Source organism: Podarcis cretensis (genome assembly GCF_951804945.1).
Source record: "Podarcis cretensis genome assembly, chromosome: 14".
In the NCBI taxonomy this organism is placed as follows: Eukaryota; Metazoa; Chordata; class Lepidosauria; order Squamata; family Lacertidae; genus Podarcis; species Podarcis cretensis.
In genome coordinates, this window is record NC_137183.1 from 17,771,645 (window position 1) to 17,799,467 (window position 27,823).

Consider the following 27,823-nt stretch of genomic DNA (forward strand, 5'->3'; position numbering starts at 1 on the left):
AAAATTCCCCTTTTCTCACAGGGAATTTCCTGCCCTCCAGGGTGAATTCCAACGAATCATAATAGTTACTTTTAAATATAAACCCTTTTCTCTCATGGAGACTGAGAGGTATTTGGCGTCTCCACCCCCTTTTCCTGTTTTGTTCAGCCCTGGCCATCTTGATGAGAACAATGCTGTCTGTTGCTACCCTGTTCACCTACAAGAGACCTTTCCCTGCTCTTCCCCTTAATAGTTTCAGGCTCTTTCCTGGGAACCTTCCCCTTGCTGATACATGAGAAGTCAGGGCAATGCATTACAGGTCAGATATTTTCCATCATCGATGGCTGAAGCCAAGGGATTAGCCTGATGATGGATGGGACTACTACAGAAGCTGACTGTGCGGCTGTGTTTTCGCGACTGGGATTTCATAGAGATTTCCCTCCCACCCCCCCATGTGTCCTTTTCTTTCCCATCCATCAGCTCCCAATTCCTCCCTCCCCCCCTCCATCCCTCTTTATAAGGTCTTCAGTATCCTTTTGTATAAGGGACGTGGGTGGCGCTGTGGGTTAAACCACAGAGCCTAGGGCTTGCCAATCAGAAGGTCGGCAGTTCGAATCCCCATGACGGGGTGAGCTCCCATTGCTTGGTCCCTGCTCCTGCCAACCTAGCAGTTCGAAAGCACGTCAAAGTCAATTAGATAAATAGGTACCGCTCCAGCGGGAAGGTAAACGGCGTTTCCGTGCGCTGCTCTGGTTCACCAGAAGCGGCTTAGTCATGCTGGCCACATGACCTGGAAGCTGTACGCTGGCTCCCTCGGCCAATAAAGCGAGATGAGCGCCGCAACCCCAGAGTCGGTCACGACTGGACCTAATGGTCAGGGGTCCCTTTACCTTTATCCTTTTGTATAATGAAGAGTATGACACAATAACAAACACATGGTACTTGCAGTTGGCTATCTGAATAGTGGCCTTAGGACCCACCCTACTCCCATGACTGATTTTGTTTAAGCTGTTCTTAATCGTTGGATTATTTTGATTGTTGTTAGCCGCCCTGAGCCCAGCTTTGGCTGGGGAGGGCGGGATATAAATAAAATTTATTATTATTATATTATTATTACTGCCTTTTCTATTCCTGTGACTCACGCTGACACAGTGTGGGGCACAGGGTTGTTGCCCTGGGTGCAAAACTGTTAGGGGGCACAAAATTTCAACACCCGGTGCTGCCTCAATACAGCTGCATACTTCCATTGCTGGGTTCTGCTGAAAACAGCTTCTCCATGCGAACCAAGAAGTGGCCTCTCCAGACAACAGAGCAACTCTTAATTTCTTATCTCTGCAGCTGCAATTTCCTGGGTGACATGGATGCCGTTAGGCAGTTGAATACACATGCGTACTCTGTCCATTTCCTGGCAACCCACGCTACACCACTGCCCTGGCACCTTGGGTGAAGGGCAAGTAATTAATTAAATTTATAATGCTAATAATGTGGAATATGGATATAAAATTTACAGCATGTTATGGACTAAGAGAAAATTATATGAAAATGTTGTATCGATGGTACGTAACACCGAGTAAATTGGCAAAAATGTTTAAATCCAAATCAAATAAGTGTTGGAAATGCAATGAGAAAGAAGGTTCTTTTTATCACATGTGGCAGTCTTGTAGCAATGTTAAAGCTTACTGGGAAATGATATATAATGAATTGAAAAAGATGTTTAAAATAATGTTTGTAAAAAAACAACAACAACCCAGAAGTTTGCCTTTTGAGGATTATAGGGACAGACTATAATCTGAGGATTATAGGGGCAGACTAGACATTTATTCATGTATGTGACTGCAGCAGCAAGAAAGTTACTTGCCCAAAAATGGGAAGAAGAAGAAGTCCCAGCAAAAGAAGAATGGATACAAAAACTTATGGAATATGCAGAAATGGCGAAACTTACTGAAAAATAAGAAATCAAGATAACAAACTTTTTATAAAAGAATGGAAATGATTTATTGAATATTTACAAATAAACTGTAAACTGATAAGAACATTGGCAGGATTATTCTAAGAACCTGCAGTTTTATGAGAGTATATATTTAAAGTAGATGATTAAATGAGCAAACTAAGTTAATTTGTATATGCAGAAAATATTAGAAATACACTTAAGAAAAGTATTGTGCTTAAAATAAGAAAATGGGTCAACAGCCAACATTTGCTCCATTTGGACTTCCTCTTCCCCATTACAGAGCCAATGGACCACTTGCATTCCTACCATGCCATGTGATAACAGTACAGAGGGAGTTGCACTGGCTGGGGATTATCTTCTGAGCCAAGATCTGGTCTACAAAGCCCTAAACAGCTATCTGAGAGATTGCATACACTGTCAAGGTCACCGCAGTCCACAGATGACGGCCTGCTGATTCTATAGCATTCTCAGAGGTACATCTGGTGGGAGGTGCAGAGGAGAGCTTTCCCCATTGTCCCACCTTAGCAAGTGTCCAGTGATTGAGGAAGAGCCATATGGAGGACCCTGAGACCCTGAAAGGTGAATGTGTTGGTCACAGGTAGTACCAAGCTACAGAGGCTGTTGTCAACATAGGAATGAGGTGGGTGTGGCCTTAGGTTTGCAGTACCCAAGTGGCTGCTCTTTATGGCTGGCGCCAGCTTACTTTAGAATTGAAAGGCAGATTTCCCCTGGTGAGAATGGATCAAGAATGAACTAGGTCCGGATGAAACAGTTAAATCAGCTATGATTAAATGGGCACAGGACATTGGTCATTGCTGACTGGGAAAAGTTGTGGACCACTGATATGAAGTTTACGGCATGTAATGCCTTAAGAGAAAATATTATGAAAATGATATATAGGTGGTACATGACCCCAGTCAAGCTTGCAAAAATTTATCACCTGCCCGATAATAAATGCTGGAAGTGTAAAGAAACTGAAGGAACATTCTTTCACCTTTGGTGGACCTGCCCAAAGGTTAAGGCTTTCTGGGAAATGATATATAATGAATTAAAAAAGGTATTCAAATATACCTTTTCCAAGAAACCAGAGGCCCTCCTTTTGGGCATGGTCGGCCAATTGGTGCCAAAGAAAGACAGAACATTCTTTATGTACGCAACAGCTGCAGCAAGAATACTTATCGCAAAGTATTGGAAGACACAAGATTTGCCCACCTTGGAAGAATGGCAGATGCAAGTGATTGACTACATGGAACTGGCAGAAATTACTGGCAGAATCCGAGACCGGGGAGAAGAATCGGTGGAAGAGGATTGGAAGAAGTTTAAAGAATATCTTCAAAAACACTGTAAAATATTTGAATGTTAAAATGATGAGGGATATAAAAATAATAGGGCATTAGGGGTTTGGTAAAAAGAAATTTGCAAAAATGATGTGGAAAAGAAGGGGTAAGACCAGAGTACTATTATGTTGTGACTAAACAAAAGATATAAAGGATTAAGTCAAACCATAAAGAACATGCGATAAAAAATTTTTTTTCTTAAAAGAGAAGGAAAATAAATGCATAATAGGTTGAAATGTACACTATTGAATAAGACTGGAAAGAGGGTAGGAAATTGCTAAAACTGATTTGTGTAAAGGGGAACAGTAAAGAAAAAGGAGATGTGAGGAAGTCAGGAAAGAGGGTTATAAAGATAGTAAGCAAGTAATAATTTTTTCTTTTTCATTTTTGTTGTTTTTGTTGTGTTGTTTTTGATTGTTATTTTTGGTGTATTGTTTTTGATTGGGATTTGTTGTGAAAAACTTTAATAAATATTTATTAAAAAAAAAACAAGAATGAACTAGATCCATGAAAACACTGGCAGTATTAAGATAAATTCAACAGTGTAAACAAGTTTTGATGGATGTATTAATGGAATACTGAATGGTTTAGTTTATGTAAAATATGCAGGGATTTATGATATGCAAATTGAACCATTGAAAGAGAAGAAGGGAAGTCATTGACATTTTAAGGCTCTTTAATGAATATTTTAAATTGTAAAATAGAAAGCTTAATAAAAATCTCTCTCTCACACACACACACACAATATGAGGATGTACTAGACTCTGAGTTCCAACAGTGGGACAGACAGGAGTGAGGGAGAAATTTGATTCAGTTCTCACTCACTCATTCATTTATTCATTATTATTTATTAAATTTGTTTAATATCCTATACCGTGGGTCTCAGGGCGGTTCACAAGATAAAATTACAATACAATACCTAATCCATACTTTCTGAAATAGTATGCAACCATATGCTTAGACATTCGCACGTCTCCAAATTTTGCAATCCGAACTTTTGCAAGTGATGAGTGCAAAATTGCATATACTTGGGTAAAGTGTGCATAAAATTGCTTTGTAACAACGTGTATATGAGGAGAATGTTGCACTGAAATGCTAATGAATTTTCATGAGGACTTTGGAGGAGCGGGAACACCTAAAAGTGATATGCAAATGTGGACGACTGAACTTAAGATGGGGGGAAAGGGGGGAAACGAGAGAAACCAAAATTAACAGATTTTCCCACTCTAGGACAGCCATGCCAGGACTCAGGGCATGGTCTGGCTATGTGAATTGTGATGAATTTTTCCCTCTGAATAATTGAACCAATGTGCTGGTTAGAGTGTTGGACTAGGTAAAGGTAAAGGTAAAGGTAAAGGGACCCCTGACCATTAGGTCCAGTCATGGCCGACTCTGGGGTTGTGACGCTCATCTTGCTTTATTGGCTGAGGGAGCCGGCGTACAGCTTCCGGGTCATGTGGCCACCATGACTAAAGCACTTCTGGCGAACCAGAACAGTGCACAGAAACACCATTTACCTTCCCGCCGGAGTGGTACCTATTTATCTACTTGCACTTTGATGTGCTTTCAAACTGCTAGGTTGGCAGGAGCAGGGACCGAGCAATGGGAACTCACCCCGTCGCTGGGATTCGAACCGCCAACCTTCTGGTCGGCAAGTCCTAGGCTCTGTGGTTTAACCCACAGCGTCACACGTGTCCCTGTTGGACTAGGACATGGGTTCATATCTGAAGGAAGCCAAGAAGCTCACTGGGGGACCTTGAGCCATTCACAGTCTCTCAGCCTCACCTACCTCACAGGGTTGCTGTGAGAATAAAACAGGAGGGGGGAGGGGAGAAGCCTGCATGTCAGCTCAAGATCCTTCCAGGTCAGTTATGAATATAAGTAATAGCAGAATTTTGTCCTATTTAAATCTTCTTTTCTTTTAAGCTGTCCTCCTAAGTTTAGGGATGCCGTTCTCTTTCTTTTAAATGGTAAATCAACAATAGAGAGTGTTCCTGTGGGGAGAAGAGATGGCCTTTTTGAAATGGGCGAGACATACCCATCAAATCAATACCTTTTGTCCAATTCTAGTTTCTTCCAAGTTCTTTTTTTAAATAAAAAATAAATAATAATAGAAATCACTTCTGCCAGGCAGACAATGCCCTGATTGTTCCGCAGATGCAACTTCCCAGGTAACTTCTTCCATTTCAGATCCGTGCCTGCATAATTAAAACCCAAAGCTGAGTCCCTCCTCCCTTTTCCCCATTCACCCTTTCTCTCCCTGATTTCTCATTATGCTGCTTGATGAGATTTTTAAGCTTCGCAGAACACCGTCTAGGCCGCTAATCCGAGGCAGATCACAGACCCTTCTCCGGCCATTCTTACTGGGTTAATCAAGGAAAGCCAGTGAAGCAGGAGCCTTCTCAAAGCCTGCCAAATTCAAAACCATAGATCAAAGTTCAGGGCCCTCTGACCTTTGTGCCCTGCATTCGCCTCAGCACAGTTCCCATGAATGGCCTCTTTGTGAACATATCCTTGTCAGAGAAGGGTTGGTATATATATATATATATATATATATATATATGTGCATGCATGCAATTCTTTGGTCTTAGAATTGGGCAGAGGATGTGATGTGACTGATAAAATGCTTTTGCTTCTCTCTCTTCCTCAACCCCAGAAGTCTAAAAGGCTTGTGTGGTTCCCCCCGCCCTCTTGGTTGCCTATAGAAATGCCCCCCACAATGGCCACAATGGAAGTAAGGTGATAATTGTTCCTGTCAAGACTCAGCTCTGGGTTTTGTGATGGAGTATAATTAAATGGTTCAGGAGGCAGGATTAGGAAAACGGCTGTGTGGGACACAGCAAAAGCTTGATTTCCATATGGTCAGCCCATAAAAGACAACATAGCACTGCGCTCTAGAACAGAATAGATTTAAGGCCTATATGAGGATCCTCCCTCCTCTCTAAATTGTCTACCTAACCTGGGCTATTTTTCATTTGGTTTTCCTGATGACTGAATATTTTAACCTACCTGTTTTAACTAATAATAATAATAATAATAATAATAAATTTTTATTTATACCCCGCCCTCCCCGGCCAGAGCTGGGCTCAGGGCGGCTAACACCAGTAAAATTACAATAAAAACATAATAGGGAGAAAAAACACAATTTAAAATACAGGTTAAAATACAATTTAAAATGCAGCCTCATATTAATAATAGCCCATAGATCAAAACCATAAGGGGAGGGAAACATAAGGGTCAGACTGAGTCTAAACCAAAGGCCAGGCGGAACAGCTTTGTCTTACAGGCCCTGCGGAAAGATGTAAAGTCCCGCAGGGCCCTAGTTGTGACAGAGGGTTCCACCAAGTCGGGGCCAGTACTGAAAAGGCCCTGGCCCTAGTTGAGACCAATCTAACCACTTTGTGGCTTGGGACCTCCAAAGTGTTGTCATTTGTGGACCTTAAGGTCCTTCGCGGGGCATACCAGGAGTGGTGGTCCCGTAGGTACGTGGGTCCTAGACTGCATAGGGCTTTAAAGGTCAAAACCAGCACCTTTAAAGCTCTATGCAGCCTAGGACCCATGTACCTAGGGCTGGATGAATACCCTAAGCAATGAAAAATGATGGTGCCCTCCCTATGTGATTCAAAATAAAAACACCAAACCATAAAAAAGAGAAATAAAACGAAACAGATTTATTACGTCATGGCCCAGATAGCTCAGTTGGATAAATCATGGTGCTGATAAGGCCAAGGCTGCAGGTTCAATCCCCATATGAGACTGTTGCATATTCCTCCACTGCAGGGGGTTGGACTACAATAGATGATCCTTGTGGTCTCTCCCAACTGCAGTTCCACAAATCTTACAATTCTAACCCATAAACCGTTCTGCCCGGACACTGAGGTCCAGCGCCGAAGGCCTTCCGGCGGTTCCCTCGCTGTGAGAAGCCAAGTTACAGGGAACCAGGCAGAGGGCCTTCTCGGTAGTGTCCCGCCCTGTGGAATGCTCTCCTACCAGATGTCAGAGAAAAATAATTGCGTGGACAGGCGGAGTCCCCAGATCCCGAGTGGTCCCCCCCATCATGTGGAATAACGACTCTAGACAACGTGCTATGGGATTAAATTGGCCACAACTTTATTAAATTTCAAATGTGGGTAGACCTTGGCTCAGGCATTGGGCGTTCTCCCTCCCTAGTCCCCAGCCGGGGACCTAGGGAGCATCAGGGTTATCCAGTGTGTGTGGGGGGGATGGGCCGGCTCTGGAGAACATATGTTCAAGCAGAGATAGCCGCCCCCGTTACGCCGCCGCAGGGGAGAGCAATGACGACCTTTCGGTGTACGGCCAAAGCCTCCCTTCAAAAACCCCTTTAACGGGGAACCCTGGTATCGCCGCCGCAAAGAGGAAGATGGACTAAAGGATTCCGCCCAAGGCCTGATACCGCCAAAGTTGTGACGTTTTGCTACGGGAAAGGCGAAACCTGCCAATGCAGGGAAATTCCTTTCCGGCCCTTTAACAGCGACCTTATCGTAGCAGCGCCCGCATACCTGTGGAGAGGTTAACCTGCAAAACCTATGAAGAAAAGTTAACCTGCAAAAGAAGACATTAACTAAGGGTGGGTAGGGTGGGAGAAGCTCTGGAGCCAAGTGAGGATTAACAAGTAAGATCCACCCTCTATTGTGTGGGCAGGTAATCCCTCCCCTTACCTGGCCTGGTTTCCCTGGCAACGCTTCCCCCAGGTGGGATTGGACAACTCACTGGGGTAGGCGGGGACCTCCAGGTATCCCACCTGAGGGAAGGCAAAGCCTATGCTGATGGGGCCACTCCAGATCCAGGGCTGCACGCGTCCACGCAAAAGGCGCCCCCCGTTTTAAGTGGGGAGCGGTCACTACCAAACTTTTAGAAGACATCTAAAGGCAGCCCTGTTTAGGGAAGTTTTTAATGTTTAATAGGTTATTGTATTTTAGTGTTTTGTTGGAAGCCGCCCAGAGTGGCTGGGGAAACCCAGTCAGATGGGCGGGGTATAAATAATAAATTATTATTATTTATTGTTATTATAACGAGATCTGATTTCCTCACATCATTTCCATCTACATTAGTAGGGTGGTTCCTGGTTTAGGTGATAAGCAATAAAATAGGAACAGAAAGATGGGGGAAGTTTGTGTACAGGTGGTTAAGGTAGTCTGTTGGCATAGATGTCATAGAATAGAATCGTAGAATTGGAAAGGGAGCACAAGGATCATCTAGTCCAACTCCCAGTAATGCAGGAATCTTTTGCCCAACATGGGGCTCGAACCTATGACCCTGGGGTTAAGTGTATCAGGCTCTACCAACTGAGCTTTGATCCTTTCTTTTTTTGTGAAATATCAAATGTTAAATTTAAGTCTGTGGTGCCCCTGAATTACAGTGCCCTAAGAACACGCTTAGTTTGCCAGTTGGGTAATCCAGCCCTGAACCTATCCTCTTTTTGTTTCTTTCATCATCAACAGCAGCAGTGCAATAATGAACTAACTAACGATACGATACGATAATCTTTATTGTCATTGTCCTATACAGAACAACAAAATGGGGGGGGGGGAATCTACATAAGACATTCAAAACCAACAAGCCTGCTATCCCAGCTATCCCAACCTGGTTAGCCCCCTAAAAACTCTGATACCCCATTTTAAAAATACAATCCACTCCCACAGAGACTCCTTAGGTAAAGGGTAAAGGGACCCCTGACCATTAGGTCCAGTCGTGACCGACTCTAGGGTTGCGGCGCTCATCTCACTTTATTGGCCGAGGGAGCCGGCGTACAGCTTCCGGGTCATGTGGCCAGCATGACTAAGCCACTTCTGGCGAACCAGAGCAGTGCACGGAAACGCTGTTTACCTTCCCGCCGGAGCAGTACCTATTTATCTACTTGCACTTGGACGTGCTTTCAAACTGCTAGGTTGGCAGGAGCAGGGACTGAACAACGGGAGCTCAGTTGGTTAGAGTGTGGATAGCTCAGTTGGTTAGAGTGTGGTGCTGATAACGCCAAGATCGCAGGTTCGATTCCCTTCTAGGGCAGCTGCATATTCTTGCATTGCAGGGAGTTGGACTAGATGATCCTCAGGGTCCCTTCCAAATCTATGAGTCTATTCTAATGGTGAGGAAGGCTGTATACAGTACCTCAGGTTTCCAGATACAGTGGTGCCTCGCAAGACGAAATTAATCCGTTCCGCGAGTCTCTTCGTCTAGCGGTTTTTTCGTCTTGCGAAGCAAGCCCATTGACGGCTTAGCGGCTTAGCGCTATTAGCGGCTTTTAGCGGCTTTTAGCGGCTTTTAGCGGCTTTTAGCGGCTTAGCGGCTTAGCGGATCAGCTGATAAGCGGCTTAGCGGCTTAGAAAAAGGGGGGGGAAGGGGAAAAAAACCCGCAGGAACTCGCAAGACATTTTCGTCTTGCGAAGCAAGCCCATAGGGAAATTCGTTTTGCAAAGCGCCTCCAAAACGGAAAACCCTTTCGTCTATCGGGTTTTCCGTCTTGCGAGGCGTTCGTCTTGCGGGGCACCACTGTACTCTTTATTTTCAAGGTTAGGCTTTTTATTTGTTTTGGAAGGTATTGCAGTATCTGATAGTACTGATTTAGTTTTTGTGTTCACTGGAATTATACCTATTGGTAAGACTGCAATCTGATTAGAGTATTTTTTTAAAATATAAAAATATAATAATGTGAGTTTTAGTCAATCAAATTGGACTATCAATTAAACTTGCATCTGGGTAAAACTATTTCTGAACACACTTTGTTTTTAGATTGTGAAAACATGTAGTAGTAGGTTTTATTCTAGAAAATATAGTCTTTCTCTGAGAGAAGCAAAACTCCTCTCTTAACATGATGCTTACCTTGTATTAAAACATTTTTTAAAAACATACCTGCTTAATCTTGGGCACCTTTTTAGTTAAGTGTTTTTAAAATCAGTGATGCTAAGAATACAATAGAAATGGCACTTTTCTGATACGAAAAGGGAGGGAGTTGGTGCCACCACCATAAAGGCCTCACTTTGGCATTGTATAGTACAGAAGGGATGAAACAATCTTTCTGCTGTCCTGATCACAAGCTGTATAGGGCTTTGTACACCAGGACCAGCACCAGCTTCTAGAATGCATTCTAGAACACTCTTCAAGACCAAAGGTATTTAAATGTTAAGGTCCAAATAAATCGGTAAGAGATGTCCAAACAGGAAATGACCTGTTGGCTCATAATGATAAACTACGGTTATGAGAATGAGCCTTAGATTTGTGCACTCCACACTTCTTACCTTTTCTAGAAAGGTAGTGGGAAGATCAAAAGCATGTGCTTCCATTTTTCATCAGCCATAGCCTTCCTTGTTGACCAAACCCAGGCAAACTGTGACTAGTCTTGACCATGGTTAGTTGAAACAAACCAAATACAAACCATAGTGTATAAAGCTAGCTGGTTAGTTTCAACAAACTCGGCCCTCCAGATGTTTTTTGGCCTACAACTCCCATGATCCCTAGCTAGCAGAACCAGTGGTCAGGGATGATGGGAATTGTAGTCTCAAAACATCTGGAGGGCCAAGTTTGAGGAAGCCTGCTTTAGATTAACCAGAGATTAGGGTCAAGAGGACACAATCAGCTGTGGTTTGTCTAAAGCAGAAGCATACATTTCCAATCTTACACTTCGAACTTAGCTGTCTGAGCCAAGTAGAATTTGTCAATTTGCTTCTCGGATAAGTAAGTGACATAATGCTCCTTACTGGTTATCTCCTCTTTCAGCTTTGGGGATATATGCCTTTGCCTTCTGCCTGCAGAATGCCCTGTCGATAAATCTGAGCAGAATTTCTTGAAGTGTCACGCTGATGGATGGTGCCATGGCAGAGGCGGCTCAGGCAGAGCAAGAGGGAGACTTGACCCATTCATCACTCTTCCTGTTGTCGAGGCTACCAGGCAGGTCCAGACTTGTCTAGGTCACTGTGCCACTAGGGGGAAAATTAGGTCTCACCACCACCACAACCAGGATATACATATTTCAGACATAGAATGTTTGGTACATACACTCCAGCCTCTGTATTCAATTCATTAACTTAGAATCTTATTATGTGTGGTGGGAGCAATTTTGAATAGTAAGAAAAGAAAACATTGGGACTGGAATGCTATGTTTTGCCTCTATGGAATATTTCTGTGGCTGTCGTGATCATGAGCAAAGAATGATTTCTGATGATGCTTCTGATTTGAATTTTTAAGAGGCAGCTTTACAAAGAATGATTGATGGTAAATAGTAATTGATTTTATAATCAGCCAGTGTTAGAATTTTAGACTAGGACCTTGGAGACCAAGGATAGGGATGGCTGAAGCTGTGCATTTCAATTTCTCTCTGCTCCTCATTTTTACAATCTTAAATCCCAGCTCTCCAAATTTTCACATCAGTTTGAGAATTTTGCGAAAGTCATCATGAAAATTCACTAGCATCTTCTCCTAGTATACACAAGTTTCCTATGCTGTTTCTCCTAATATGCACACTTTTGCAAAGCAATTTCTCCTAATATAATACAGTTTTCACTGACATTTGCATTCTGATGCATTTTTTTAAAAAAACACACTACTTGGGTGGACAGCTCCACTGCAAAATTTGAAAAGAAGACTGTGTTTCAGTTCTCATATTGCTTTGGAAAGTTTGAAAATTTTTACTCACCCTTCACTCCTCACTTTACTGCAAGACACGATCAAGCCATGATTAACTCATGGTTTCCACAACAAATCAGGAGAGTAAGCCATGGTTTGAAGTTAGTTTAAGATTATTGCCTTCTCAAAAGTTAGTAACCATGGTTTCCTTGTTGGGACAAAATGGAAAACCAATGTTATTTACGGGATTCACAGTTTTATCTTGTGAACCATATATATATATAAGTTTAAGAAAATTAATCACAGCTCACTCCAATGGGTTCGGTGCATGAGCAAACGTTTCATACATACTGTATTTCAGATTAATAAACTGTAGTACAATCATCCAAACTGGGCTGTTGTAAACGGCTGATAACAGCTTGCAGGACAATAGTGATTTTTCCAATGTAATGAACAAAGACCCACTTGGCTCTTAAAACTGCACAGAAATTGGCTATTTCACAGTTAATGAATACAGGAAATGGCAGATGGAGCACTGCCTTATTGGGGTATGGAGGGGGCAGGGAATGCTGGGCAGTAATTCTTGGCATAAGAATAGGAGTGTTATAACTAAGTCCTCTTTCTGTTTCCCTAAGTCAAATGACATGAGATGCAGCCAGATCAACAGCGTTAGGAAGCCCTATTGGGGAGGATTAGGAAGAAGGAGAGTCCTAAGTTTGGGGTGGTTACAATTCTATCCCCCTTTCATGGATCACTGCCTTGCCATGGTGAAGGGGCTTGAATAACTCAGAGAAGTTTTCTTGGGAGAAAAGCAATGACAAACCTAGACAGCATCTTAAAAAGCAGAGACATCACCTTGCCAACAAAGGTCCATATAGTTAAAGCTATGGTTTTCCCAGTAGTGATGTATAGAAGTGAGAGCTGGACCATAAAGAAGGTTGATCGCCAAAGAATTGATGCTTTTGAATTCTGGTGCTGGAGGAGACTCTTGAGAGTCCCATGGACTGCAAAAAGATCAAACCTATCCATTCTGAAGGAAATCAGCCCTGAGTGCTCACTTGAAGGACAGATCCTGAAGCTGAGGCTCCAATACTTTGGCCACCTCATGAGAAGAGAAGACTCCCTGGAAAAGACCCTGATGTTGGGAAAGATGGAGGGCACAAGGAGAAGGGGACAACAGAGGACAAGATGGTTGGATAGTGTTCTCGAAGCTACCAGCATGAGTTTGACCAAACTGCGGGAGGCAGTGGAAGACAGGAGTGCCTGGCGTGCTCTGGTCCATGGGGTCACGAAGTGTCGGACACGACTAAACAACTAAACAACAACAACACAATTCTATCCCACCACCATGTCCAGCATGTCTCCTACAACTGTATAACAAATGAAAATCAGCCCGGTGAAGTTATATCTTCCAAACATCTACTCATCTGGTGGAAACAGAAAAACATTGATGACCTCAGCAAGGTTTGGTTTGCCATCCTTGTTCCAAAGGAAGTTTATACAACTCCAAACAGCTTGCTCTGTATGAATCCGTGGCATATGGAAAATGCTGAAGTGAGAGAATAATGATCTGGAGTGCTCATGTTCTTATAGGTTTGGACCCTGAAGGGCAACTGCTGAGTTATCAGAGGCACAATAAATATAATCTAGGAGTGCAATTTGCTTAGATGGGGATGGAAAGAAACACATTATCCCAAAGTGATCTTTGCGATAACATCTTTAATTTAAGAACAGAATGGTGTGTTTCCTGGTGCTAATTAAGCTGTTTCTGCACCCGAATAAGAGGTGAATTTTGGCAAGGGTTGTAAGCCACAATACCTACAAATTAATTAAATTCAATTATCTGAACGGATTAACAAAATGGCTCCGTTAGCACTCCTAAAAACGTTGCGCTTTCTCAAGGTATGTAATGCAAAGGACTCCTAACGCCACGTCTGTTTTGTTGTTTTTGCCTCCACCTCCTTTGAGCAAAACAGCAATAAGACAAGAATCGCCTCAAAGGGACACTTTGTGTTTGAGGGAGAACTACTGATTGATAGCAGAGGAAATTTAATATGCTTTCGTTCTTTGGCTCTCTATCTTTGTAGTGCAGCCAAGCTCTTAGAAATAGTTAATTATGGGTTCAATGGAAAATATTTAGATGACAGCTATATGCCTTCATCCTCTCTGTGCCTAATAACACTACAAAATGCTCTTGTTCTTTCTAGTGTGTGTATTAAGTGAATAAGCAGAACAAGTAAAAACAGATCCCAGATCCACTGGTCAAAGCATAAGGAAGGAAGACTTAAGCGGGAGAGGCCTTGTCGTCTTCTGTTTTTCTCTGCACTGAATCAAAATGTAGGGCTGCTGTAAGATTCAAGACAAGACAGACCCAAAAAGAGTTAAATTATAGAGTCCGTTCCTACCAGATGTGGGGATGCCCAGCCACTTGAAGTCCCCAGGACTTCAAAGGTAGAATTGATGTCCAGAGGGAATTTACAAAAGGTGGTGCTTTGTCTTGGATCTTAAGCAATTGAAAATTCGTGGGGGTTTTGGCAGGTGTTTTTTTTAAAAAAGCTATTTAGACAAACTTTGGGTTTTTCCTAAAGAAAGCTCAACAACTTGAAATATGGCAACCCTACACTTGGCTAGCTTTAAAAGAGCATTGGAAATGGAAGATAAGGCTATCGGTGGCTTCAGTGGCTATGTTCTCGCTCCACTATTGGAGATGATGATGATGATGACGACAACAACAACAACAACAACAACAACAATTTATTTATACCCCCCCATCTGGCTGGGTCTCCCCAGCCACTCTGGGTGGCTTCCAACAAAAGACTAAAAATACATTAAAACATCAGTCATAAAAAACTTCCCTAAACAGGGCTGCCTTCAGATGTCTTCTAAACAGCAGATAGTTGTTAATTTCTTTGACATCTGATGGGAGGGTATTCCATAGGGTGGGCACCACTACCGAGAAGGCCCTCTGGCTGGTTCCCTGTAACTTTGCTTCTCGTAATGAGGGAACCGCCAGAAGGCCCTTGGCCCTGGACCTCAGTGAACGATGGGGATGAAGATGCTCCTTCTGGTATACTGGGTCGAGGCCGTTTAGGGCTTTAAAGGTCAGCACCAGCACTTTGAATTGTGCTTGGAAATGTACTGGGAGCCATTGTAGGTCTTTCAAGACTGGTGTTGTGTGGTCTCAGTGGCTGCTCCCAGTCACAAGTCTAGCTGCCGCATTCTGGATTAGTTGTAGTTTCCGGGTCACCTTCAAATGTAGCCCCACGTAGAGCGCATTGCGGTAGTCAAATTGGGAGACACTATAACCTCTGAATTCCTGTTGTTGGGAACCCCAAGTAGAGAGTTCTGTTGTGCTCAGGTCCTGCTAAATTCCCTGTGGAGAGGGATTGAGTCTTAAATCATTTGGAAATTGTAACATACCCTCCAAGATTTCTCCAATGAAAACAGGGACATTCTATTCCATAACAACAACAATAATTTTATCATTTATACCCTGCCCATCTGACTGGGTTTCCCCAGCCACTCTGGACGGATTCCAACACATATAAAAGTATAATAAAACATTAAACCTTCCCTATACAAGGCTGTCTTCAGGTGTCTCCTAAAGGTTGTCTAGTTACTTATCTCCTCAGCTCGGGGACGTCCTAAGGAAACGCAGGACATTCTGGGATCAAATCAGAAACTGGGACGGCTTCTGTAAATCTGGGACTGTCCCTGGAAAATAGGGACACTTGGAGGGTCTGTTGTAGCTCTGTGAAGGGAATAGGGGGCCTCCTAACAGCCTTCAGCTCCCTTAACAAATTGCAGCTCCCAGAATTCTCTGGGAGAAGAAGCCATGGCTGTTTAAAGGAGCGTCATAGTGCTTTAGATGGATGGGATGAATGTGGCCTTGGCCTCTGACTTCACCCGTAGCCCCTCCCTTGTAGCATGTCTGGCTTAGAGGTGTCTGTCCAATATACCACGGGCCACATATATTCTGCTCTGCCTTCAGCACAGCACTGCATTACTTGCTGCATGCTCCAGCTAGCTCTGCTCAGTGTGGCTGGCTCCAGGCAGAGGAACAGCTGGCGAGAATTACTTTCCTCCAGGCTTTCATGCAGGCTTTTAACAACGGCTTTCTGGCAAGGGAAAGGGGACCGGGTTCCACTCCGCAGGCAGAGAAGATGCTGACACGGCTAATTCTCTTCCTTTTGTGGCTTTGGGAGCCTCCTGCCAAATGGCCGGCGTGTTGCGAAACCCAGTGCTGCGTGCCGGGAGGAAATGACTCCTCTGCAGCCTTAGGGTTGATGTGGATTAATGGGAGGTTTTCTAGGGACAGCAGAGATTACTTTTGAAGTGATGGTGCAAGGCAGATTCTGCCCAGGTCAGGAAGTGGTTTCATATCTCTCTCTTTCTCTCTCTCTGTGTGTGTGTTTGACAGAAAATGTACCAACAACAGATGTGGTTTGTATACCCTCCAACATTTCTCCAACGAAAATAGGGGTGTCCTATTTAATAATAATTTTCAATAAGAATACATATACCCCAGCTATCTGACTGTGTTGCCCCAGCCACTCCAGATGGCTTCCATCATACATAGGTAAAGGGACCCCTGACCATTAGGTCCAGTCGCGGACAACTCTGGGGTTGCGGTGCTCATCTCACTTTATTGGCCGAGGGAGCCGGCGTACAGCTTCCGGGTCATGTGGCCAGCATGACTAAGCTGCTTTTGGCAAACCTGAGCAGTGCACGGAAACACCGTTTACCTTCCCACTGGAGTGGTACCTATTTATCTACTTGCACTGGCATGCTTTCAAACTGCTAGGTTGGCAGGAGCAGGGACTGAGCAACAGGAGCTCACCCCGTCGCGGGGATTCGAACCACCGACCTTCTGATCAGCAAGCCCTACACTCAGTGGTTTAGACCACAGCACCACCCGCGTCCCGATACATCAGCTACAACATCATAAAAAAGAGGGGGGAGTATAGATTTGCATAAAATTTGCATGCTAAGATGCCAATTCAGGAAGCATGAGTATAACTTAAACAGAAATACAAGACATCTCACCTTGTGGGGAAGTCTCAGGTGAGGGGACCTATGGGTCTGCTCAGTCTAAGAACATAAGAAGAGCGTGCTGGATCAGGCCAGTGTCCTATCTAGTCCAGCATCCTGTTCTCACATTGACCAAGCTGTTACCTGTTTGCTAAACTTTGGGGCACCCTGTGAGAAAAGTTACTAGCAAATACAACAAATAAACTGTGAACGGGCCCATCACCAGCTGATTGTAGTCACTAAAGGTTCAGGTTAGGACCAATCTGTTTATTTAGGTTTCTCTCAGTTTCTTATGGGGGAAAAAATCACTAGCATTTTACCAAATATACACAAGAAAGACTGGGCACCCTTGGCTGAAGATGAGCGCACATTTGAACCCAAAATTTTGAGCCCAGGTTTGTGATAACTGCCCCATATAGGTTTCATGTTTTGTTCTTTATTTTAGTTATGTATATCATTACTCTGAGGGACGCAGGTGGCGCTGTGGGTTAAACCACAGAGCCTAGGACTTGCCGATCAGCAGGTCGGCGGTTCGAATCCCCGCGATGGGGTGAGCTCCCGTTGCTCGGTCCCTGCTCCTGCCAACCTAGCAGTTCGAAAGCATGTCAAAGTGCAAGTACATAAATAGGTACTGCTCCGGCGGGAAGGTAAACGGCGTTTCCATGCGCTGCTCTGGTTTGCCAGAAGCGGCTTAGCCATGCTGGCCACATGACCCAGAAGCTGTACGCCGGCTCCCTCTGCCAATAAAGCGAGATGAGCACCGCAACCCCAGAGTCAGTCACGACTGGACCTAATGGTCAGGGGTCCCTTTACCTTTATCATTACTTTAAAAAACATTTTCCCCCTCCAAAGCGACTCGAAAATAAAAGAGAAACAGCCATAAAACACAATTAAAACCATATCAAAGAATTAAAAAATGCCTCAGCACAAAATGTTCCACAAACTCGTAAAAAAAAAAAAAAACCCTTGCAAAATAAGGTTTTGCACAGAGATTACTGTAAACCATCTCGTGAGTTTGTCAGACCAAAAGGCGGGCCTTAGATTTAGTAGATAAATTACACTGTATAATATATTCTGACATACCAGTTGGGAAGTTAGAAAACTCTGAAGGTTTCAAGTGAGACTCCAACCCTCTCTCACTCCCCATTAAAGTACCAAACAATATTCGTTGCCAAGTTAGCCGGAAAGTCAAAGTTAGTAAGCCCAGGAGCTGCTGAAATAAAAAGCGCAGCATTTGAACTTCATGATCTGATTCAAAACAGGACTTTGTTGCTCCTCCTGTCTATAGAAGAATATGTAAGGTGTGGGAAGCCTGAGGCTGGCTGAAGCATTTGAGTGAAGGGGGACAACAGAAGGAAGAAAGGAAGGGGGAAAGGGGGAAGGGGAATTGGGGGACACATTGAACATCAAACAGCTGAAAACATCCCTTTGATCAGTAAGAGTAGGGAAAAAACACTTTGTGGGGTGGTTGGAAAAGAAAAGGTCTTGGTGGAGAGTGCTGTTCAACCACTACTGTACATTCACAGAGCTGTCTTGCCTTCTCTCTCTTAGGCAATGTTTTCAAAGTTTTTTTAAAAAAAGAAAAGAAAAGAAGAAGACATAATCAGCAAATATATCAGTTTTGGGGTTTTTGGCATCCTTTTCTCTCTGTTGCAAGACTATCTGCAACATGGGTGTCTTTAGTCTGTCTTTTTTGGTAGTATCGTTGAAATGAACGGATCCAAATTAGTCATGCACATTCATTACAATGGGTCACACTTTGGCAGAATACAATTTTGTTGTATTTTGCATTAGTGGAAGGTTTTTACCAGGCAGTCCATATACAGGGCCGTAGCTAGTGGGTGTTGAGGTGGGCCACCGTCAGGGGTGAAGGCGATTGGGGGGCACAAAATCGGCTTAAAAATATGTCCATAAATATAAATATCGATTATTGCCTCATAAAAAATGGTTTTAAATAGAGGATGAATTGAATGGGTGGAGGGGGGGGTTGGAAGAGAGGCAGAAAGAAGAGCTAATTTGTGGCTAGGGAGCGCAATTTGGACAGTTCTGCCAGGGGCGCAAGATCACCTAGCTACGGCTCTTTCCATACATCACTTTTTTATTTCTTAGTTGTTTGGCAATGCTTCTCCGATTGAGGAAGGGCCATCACGCAGTGGCAGAGCATGCAGGAGGTCCCAAGTTGAATGCCTTGGCATATCCAGGTAGATAGATGCTCACCTGAAACTCTTCACTGGCTCCCAGTACGTTTCCGAGCACAATCCAAAGTGTTGGTGCCGACCTTTAAAGCCCTAAACGGCCTTGGCCCAGTATACCTGATGCTCGGAGGGCCTTCTGGCGGTTCCCTTGCTGCGAGAAGTGAGGTTACAGGGAACCAGGCAGAGGGCCTTCTTGGTAGTGACGTCTGCCCTGTGGAACACTGTATTGTTTTTAATATTTGGTTGGAAGCTGCCCAGAGTGGCTGGGGAAACCCAGCCAGATGGGCGGGGTATAAACAATTATTTATTTATTTGTTTATTTTTATTATTGAGGACACTAACATAAATGGACCGCTGGTCAGTAAAAGGCAGCTTCCTGTGATGTGTGTTAGGGGGGGCCCTTCAGACTCCCCAACCTTGCAAGTACATACAGTGGTACCTTGGGTTAAGTACTTAATTCATTCCGGAGGTCCGTTCTTAACCTGAGACTGTTCTTAACCTGAAGCACCACTTTAGCTAATGGGGCCTCCCGCTGCCGCCGCGCCGCTGAAGCATTATCTCTGTTCTCATCCTGAAGCAAAGTTCTTAACCCGAGGTACTATTTCTGGGTTAGTGGAATCTGTAACCTGTACAGATGTAACCTGAAGCGTATGTAACCCGAGGTACTACTGTAGTTGTATCTGCAACATGTCATTAATGCAAGAACATCTGTGGTGTAGAATATTTCAGGATTTCAGTGAGAAGTCACAGGACATGCTCTGATTGGAAACAAAGCAACAGACCTCCCTCTACGGTTTTGCAGATGTGACAGTACTGGAAGCAGGAATCTGTGAAACCAACCCAATGCTTCCGTAAGCCTAGGCCACCCTGAAACAATGGCAGCCATAGAACCAAACACAAAATGATCCATGGGACAGAGAGACCTCCCTTTAAAGTAAGGTTGAAGCACTGAGGATTTTTTAGTTTAGAAAAAAGGGGGTGATGATGATGGATGCTCCACCCATCTGGCTGGATTTCCCCAGCCACTCTGGGCAGCTTCCAGCACATATAAAAAAACATAGTAAAATGCCAAAGATTAAAAAAACTTCCCAATACAGGGGAGCCTTCAGTTGTCTTCTAAAAGCTGCGTTGTTCTTTATTTTGGTCGCCCAAAAATTCCTGCAGCATGAGCTGAGCTTCTCTTTAAAACCATTTTTTGAACACACAAAAATACACTTTCCTTAAACGAGACTTTCCTTAAGTTCACTGAAATCTGCCACCTCGTCCCACCCCTTGATCATTTTCAAAAGCTATTTCTTTTCTCATTAATTGATAGAGAATATGTGTGTGAATGTTATTTTTTTTTTAAAAAAAAAAGTGGGAGAAATTTTTATCATTAGCTGTTAGGGACAGGCAGATCTGTTGATTTCAGTTTCTCATTTCTTCCAGTCCTAAATTCTATTCTCCACATTCCCACATCAGTTTGTGTTATTTTAATTTTAAAAATGCCTGTGGAAATCTATCAGCATTTTCATGTGGATTTCTCAGAATATAAACAGATTGGTATGCAATTTTGCCTAAAACACATATTTTTGCAAAGCAATTTCCCTTAATAGAAAGCATTTCTGAATGTTACTTTCTTTATACTTTCTTTTTTCTTTCTCACTCTGGTGTATGTATTTTTGTACACATTTCTTGGCTGGAGAATCGAACTGCAAAATCAGAATAAGTGCACATTTTGAAGGAGGGCTGTGGTTCTACTGGATTTCGTTTTGTTTGGAAAGGGAGAATTGGGTAGGTCCGCCTTTAAATGTGAACTAAATCAAATTGTCCTCCCATCCCTTTCCCCCCCTCTCTCTCCTTTCCCCTCTTCCCCCAAATTCACCGCAAGCCCACAATATTTTTATAAAACTGCTGACTAATTCAAGACGTTTTACAGATTTTTGTCTTTCGCTACGCAACTTATTGTAAAAACAAATTTTAAAGGAAGCTTAAGCGGGGGGCAGCGGGGGGCTTTTTGCATCGCAGTGAGGGGGACGAAGAAGGCCCGCTCCCCCCTGATAGAATTGTTCCAGTGTTGTTTGTCAGTAGGAGAGAGAGAGAGAGAGAGAGAGAGAGAGAGAGAGAGAAATGGGGAGGGAAGGGATGTAACAGCGGCTAGACAGACCATTAAATTGGTATTAAACACTTTTCCATGTGAGGGAAGTCTCCTTCTGCCAAAAGCCCGGAGTAGGCAGATCGCTTTCCATTCAAGCACTGCTGAGATGGGGCTAGATAAACTTTGAAAAATTAAAAGGCGACCAGGGGTCAAAGCACAGACTGGAGACCTCGTCTGGCTGGCTTCCTTATAAACTCACAGAGAATTGGCTTCCCCCACTTGCATGACGTCCTCCTGCATAAACATTCAATCTTCCTGACCAGTTTGTTCCAGTGCTTAATGTGGGAGGGGTGGGAGAGAGCAGGGGAATACATAAAACCAACCCAAGCTGTTTTATATCAGTTTTCACCATGCAGAACCCACAAAAGGATTCCTGTACTATATCCAAAAAAAGGGGGGGAGGGGGGCAGGAATGGAAAGAGGTTTCGCCGCCAAACTGCATGCATGTTTTCACTTCTTTTGCAGCTCTTTCCAACAGGGGGATTCCTCTGAAATTATGCCCAGGCAAGACAATGCTACTCTGTAGATCGACATCCATTCCACGCAAAGCAAAGCAAAGCCATAAAATCATAGAACTGCAGAGTTGGAAGGGACCCTGAGAAGCATCTACAGTGGTACCTCGGGTTAAGAACTTAATTCGTTCTGGAGGTCTGTTCTTAACCTGAAACTGTTCTTAACCTGAGATACCACTTTAGCTAATGGGGCCTCCCACTGCCACTGCGCCACCACAGCGCGATTTCTATTCTTATCCTGAAGCAAAGTTCTTAACCTGAGGTACTATGGCATGCTCTAGTTATCTCCCACTTGGACTACTGCAATGCGCTCTACGTGGGGCTACCTTTGAAGGTGACCCGGAAACTGCAATTAATCCAGAATGCGGCAGCTAGACTAGTGACTGGGACTGGCCGCCAGGACCATATAACACCGGTCCTGAGAGATCTGCATTGGCTCCCAGTACGTTTCCAAGCACAACTGAAAGTGTTGGTGTTGACCTTTAAAGCCCTAAACGGCCTCGGTCCTGTATACCTGAAGGAGCGTCTCCACCCCCATCGTTCAGCCCGGACACTGAGGTCCAGCGCTGAGGGCCTTCTGGCGGTTCCCTCACTGTGAGAAGCAAAGCTACAGGGAACCAGGCAGAGGGCCTTCTCGGTAGTGGTGCCCACCCTGTGGAATGCCCTCCCACCAGATGTCAAAGAGATAAACAACTACCTGACATTTAGAAGACATCTGAAGGCAGCCCTGTTCAGGAAAGTTTTTAATGTGTGATATTTTAATGTATTTTTAATCTTTGTTGGAAGCCGCCCAGAGTGGCTAGGGAAGCCCAGCTGGATGGGCGGGGTACAAATAATAAATTATTATTATTATTGCAATAGATGACCCCCAGTGGTCCCTTCCAACTCTACAATTCTACAATTCTGTCTCACAATAAACTCCCACCTAGATGTACCCTCCTTCTCTGGCTTCATTCTAACTCCTTCTCTCTAGCCCCGCTGCCAACCATGCTGGTGGGGAGGTATTGACTAGCTAGTAGCCACCAGCCATAAGTGCTCAGTGTAGCAACTGTCAGCCCCAATTTAAAGAAATGTCTTCCGGCGAACAGCTGTGTGAAAACGTCTAGAGATGCTTACCTCTTTACTGGATGTAATTTGCTGAGTTCCTCTTTGAGCCTAAATCCAATATATATTTTTTTAAAAATAATTTTTATTAACCGACCAATCGAATCAAATCAAATCACATCACATAAATTCCGAATTACAGAGCCGAATTTTTAAATTTTGTTGAGGGGACCCATATTTCAAGATCTGAAGGGGGATTCTGATCGTCTTCTTGCTACTGCGTTAATGTCCAAATCAGTCCAAACAAAGTTCATAATTCTATCCAGTCTTATCTTGCTGTTTCCACATCTCATCTTGTTCGTATATTTTCTCTTTTTTCTTTATGATCTCTTCTGATAATCTCCTTAAGCCGATAAACACCAGAGCCTAAATCCAATATAGAGGGGAGGGGGAGAGAGATTGTTAGAGGCCACATTCTAATTAAAATTAAATATTCAGCACCTGCTGAAATACCTCAGGGCAAGATAAGAAGAGTCTGCCTTAATTCTGCTGCCAAGATTTGAATGTAGGGCTGGGTTGTTAGCAGCAAAAGCGGCCGTCATGGTGCAAGGTGCAGCTACTGCCAATTTTGTCCCACCCCCCAGAATGTTAGCAGCCTTGTGGCTGTTTCTAGGATCTATACATTATTGTTAAAGCGCTCATGCGCGCACACACATGCATGGAATTACCCATGAGAGGCTGCAGGAACTTCACTCCTGTTGCTGCCTTTGTGGCAAGTCATCCACAGTGGACTATCTACATCATGGGTAGGCAAACTAAGGCCCGGGGCCTGGATCCGGTCCAATCGCCTTCTAAATCCAGCCTGCGGATGGTCCGGGAATTGGTGTGTTTTTACATGAGTAGAATGTGTCCTTTTATTTAAAATGCATCTCTGGGTTATTTGTGGGGCATAGGAATTCATTCTTTTTTTCTTCAAAATATAGTCCAGCCCCCCGCAAAGTCTGAGGGACAGTGGACCGCCCCCCTGCTGAAAAAGTATGCTGATCCCTGATCTACATTATATCCTCCCCTTGCTATGTGGGAGTAGAATTTTGCAAAACAGAAGCTCCAAAATGTTGGATATAAGCTACCTTGCATGCCTCCATTCAGGGCAGGATTTAGGTTTGATGAGACCCTAAGCTACTGAAGGTAATGGGGCCCTTTACATGTCCAGCTGTCCTTTGTCAACAACAAATTGTCACTGGGTTTTGGGTTGAATATATTCTATGTGGTAATTTATGGACCTAATAGGTATCTAAAGCCATTTGCACATGCAGAATGCAGGAACCCTATACAGTGGTAAAGGTAAAGGTAAAGGTACCTCTGCCCGTACGAGCCAGTCGTGTCCAACTCTAGGGTTGCGCGCTCATCTCGCTCAAGAGGCAAGGAGCCAGCACTGTCCGGAGACACTTCCGGGTCACGTGGCCAGCGTGACTAAGCGGCATCTGGCGAGCCAGGACCAGCACCACACACGGAAACGCCGTTTACCTTCCCGCTATAAAGCGGTATCTATTTATCTACTTGCACTTAGGGGTGCTTTCGAATTGCTAGGTGAGCAGGAGCTGGGACCGAACGACGGGAGCTCACCCCGCTGCAGGGATTCGAACCGCCAACCTTGCAATCAGCAAGTCCTAGGCACTGAGGTTTTACACACAGCGCCACTGTCAGGGGTTCAGGAGCAGAAGCACAGGGAAGAGGGGAGATGGAGAGCGAAGGGGAAGAATCTGAGGGCAGCGTAGGAGAAGATGACAGTGGCCCGAGAGATTCCATGAGCCTCTCCAGCGAATCGGAAAATTCACAGAAGGGGGCGCCGGTGGCCAGGGCAAGGGGGGTCCCACGGGGGACACCCCAGAAGCAAGGGGCCAGCGGGGACTCCCAGAGCAGCAGTTGGAAATCAGGACCAGCTTCCCCACCGGAGCATAGTGGGGGGGAAGAGTCACAAGTATCGGGAGTAGCGTCTCCCCCAGCAGGGAGAGGAGAGGAGTCAGGGCTGACCACGCCTCCATCGGAGAGTCAGACAACGGAGGGGAGGTCAGATCCGGCCAGTATCCCGGAAGAGGGAAGCAGTGACAGAAGTAGTGTAACGGTCAGGAGGAAGGTCACTGGGTTGGCGCGAGAGGCAAGTTCAAATGTACAGGAGCGTGGGACAGCAGAGAATGAGGATTGGGAACCGGGTCCTAAAGCCCGCCGGAGGCAGGGGGAGGAGCTAAGCGACTCAGCGTCAGAGGAGTCCAGAAAGGGGAATGCTCCAGCGGGCAGGAGGACCCAGAGGAGAAGAGAGCAGCGTAAAAGGTGGAGCCGGGCTAGGATCTTAAACTGGTGTAAGAGGGGAGGAGATTCAGACGGGACTTCGCCGATCTAGGGTTTAAGATGTAGGGCTGCACGCTGCGGCTTTGAAATGGAAATTGAACTTCAATAAAGACTTTTTTGTACATTACAACAGCCTAGCGTTGGTCCTCTGTGAGCTGGGACCTAGAGGCAGCTCTGACAGCCACCCACGTCCCAATCTATACAGTGGTACCTCGGGTTAAAAACTTAATTCATTCTGGAGGTACGTTCTCAACCTGAAACTGTTCTTAACCCGAGGTACCACTTTAGCTAATGGGGCCTCCTGCGCAATTTCTGTTCTCATCCTAAAGCAAAGTTCTTAACCCGAGGTACTATTTCTGGGTTAGCAGAGACTGTAACCTGAAGTGTCTGTAACTTGAAGCGTCTGTAACCCGAGGTACCACACTATATAGAAATGAGCAAACCAGTGATATTTTAGGGCTCAGGCTAGCAGGTGGGGCCCATTATTTACATCATAGGCGCCTACACAACACAAAACACTGTTGCTGTATGTGGGTTTTATTTTGTTTCTTCTCTTATATTTTGGAAATGTACATCCAGGGTTTTTTTTCCTTTAATTTTTTGGGGGCCCCCAAGAGAGTGGGCCCCTAAGCTATAGCTTGTTTAGCTTATACATAAATCAGGCACTACCTCCATTCAGCAGAAGGCAGGAAGGTTGTGTAAAAACCTTCCTTGGAGGTTTTTAAGCAGAGGCTGGATGGCCATCTGTCATGGATGCTTTAGCTGAGATTCCTGTATTGCAGGGAGTTGGACTAGATGATCCTTGAGGTCCCTTCCATCTCTATGATCTGCCTGCAGCAGCTGCCCTTTTCATATTTGACACAACACAAAACACTGTTGCTGTATGTGGGTTTTATTTTGTTTCTTCTCTTATATTTTGGAAATGTACATCCAGGGTTTTTTTTCCTTTAATTTTTTGGGGGCCCCCAAGAGAGTGGGCCCCTAAGCTATAGCTTGTTTAGCTTATACATAAATCAGGCACTACCTCCATTCAGCAGAAGGCAGGAAGGTTGTGTAAAAACCTTCCTTGGAGGTTTTTAAGCAGAGGCTGGATGGCCATCTGTCATGGATGCTTTAGCTGAGATTCCTGTATTGCAGGGAGTTGGACTAGATGATCCTTGAGGTCCCTTCCATCTCTATGATCTGCCTGCAGCAGCTGCCCTTTTCATATTTGGCATTTAAAAGAGCTAATTCTTTGATGGAATTCTGGAGCACAGAGAAACTTTTCTTGCTTTCGGGTGTCTGGCTCCATCACAGGGCTCGGACGGAAAGCTAGCAATAAATGAAAGATTTTAAAAATAGAAGCCTAATATTTTAGCCGGGTGGGAGGAGGTGGAATGATGCACCAACCGAGGGCTGCCATCCAGAGAAGCGACTGAAAACAAGACTTGACAAAGGCAAGATTTAAAAGTTTGTTCTAGGGTAGAAATGGCCCAGAGGAGATCAAGAGACTCTGTAGCGCAGCTCAGGAAGACCAAAGAGGGTAGCAGAGTTCAAAAGGAGAAGGTTGAAAGATTACAGCAGCTTGGCAGCGGCTCAGCCAGGGCCACAATCAAAAGGCCACGCTAAAAATTGGACGATGTATAATGGGAAGGTCAGGAGTCAACGTTTGCTCTGAAGTCCTTTCAGGCAATTCACGATAGAAGAGATGAGCTTCCTGGTGTATTTTGCAAGCATCTGACCTTGAAAAATCCAGCTGTAGACTTGAGCGGCGCATCTCGGTGACAGATGCATCCTGGAAATCCATGTTAGCTCTGAGCTAACTTCTGCCAAGCTGCAGCTCTTCACAGGTTCCTGCTGACCTTGGCTATGAAACCCCCATTCGGATTTCCCTTAGAATTGTGCCAACGGGTAGCACTCGGTTCTCCCAGTAAGACCCCAAGGGGACCTTTCATTAAGGCAGAAAGGAGACTCCAAATGTGGACCTCTAGGCCTCTCTAGCTCCAAATGTGGACCTCTAGGCCTCTCTCTCAGAGTGCACCCCTGTTAGCAAAGTCACTTAAATGACACTAATGGGGGGGGGGAGAAATCCTTATAACATTTTACTGAGGAAAATGAACAAAACTGTGTATTATTTGAGGAGCAAGGAACAGGGAGGTTTTGTCTTTTTTAGTTCGGGCCTTGTACATAGCAGGCATACGTTGAACGAAACATACAAAGAGAAAACTCCCTTGGAATGTCTGCAGGGAGGAAGCTATTGCTCCCTGACATCTGCACATATGCCAGGGGTCAAAGGCTTCCTGGTTGGGTGGGACTGCAGCATAAGGTTACCTGATTACTAGGACTGATGGGAACATCAGCAACATCTGGAGGCCAAAAGTTTCCCAATCCTGCAATATGGGAACACAGTAAGCCCATGATCCACCTAGCTCAGCACTGTTGACACTGACAAGCAAAAACTCTCCAGAGATTCAGACAGGTGTCTCTCACAGCCCTATCTGGATATTGAACCTGGTAACTTATGCAGGCCAGGCAGACTCTCTATCACTAACCTACATAGAAACAATATTTCTTAATTTTTGATGGTAAGGTTGTGTGGCAGGTGTGTATATGTGTCTCCTTGTGTGTTTCCTTTCTGAGTTGCTTAAATCTTTTGAACTTAGCAAATGTAACCTGAAGTAGACTTTCCGCAACCCCTCCTGAACCGAGCTGAACTTCATGTCCTTTCC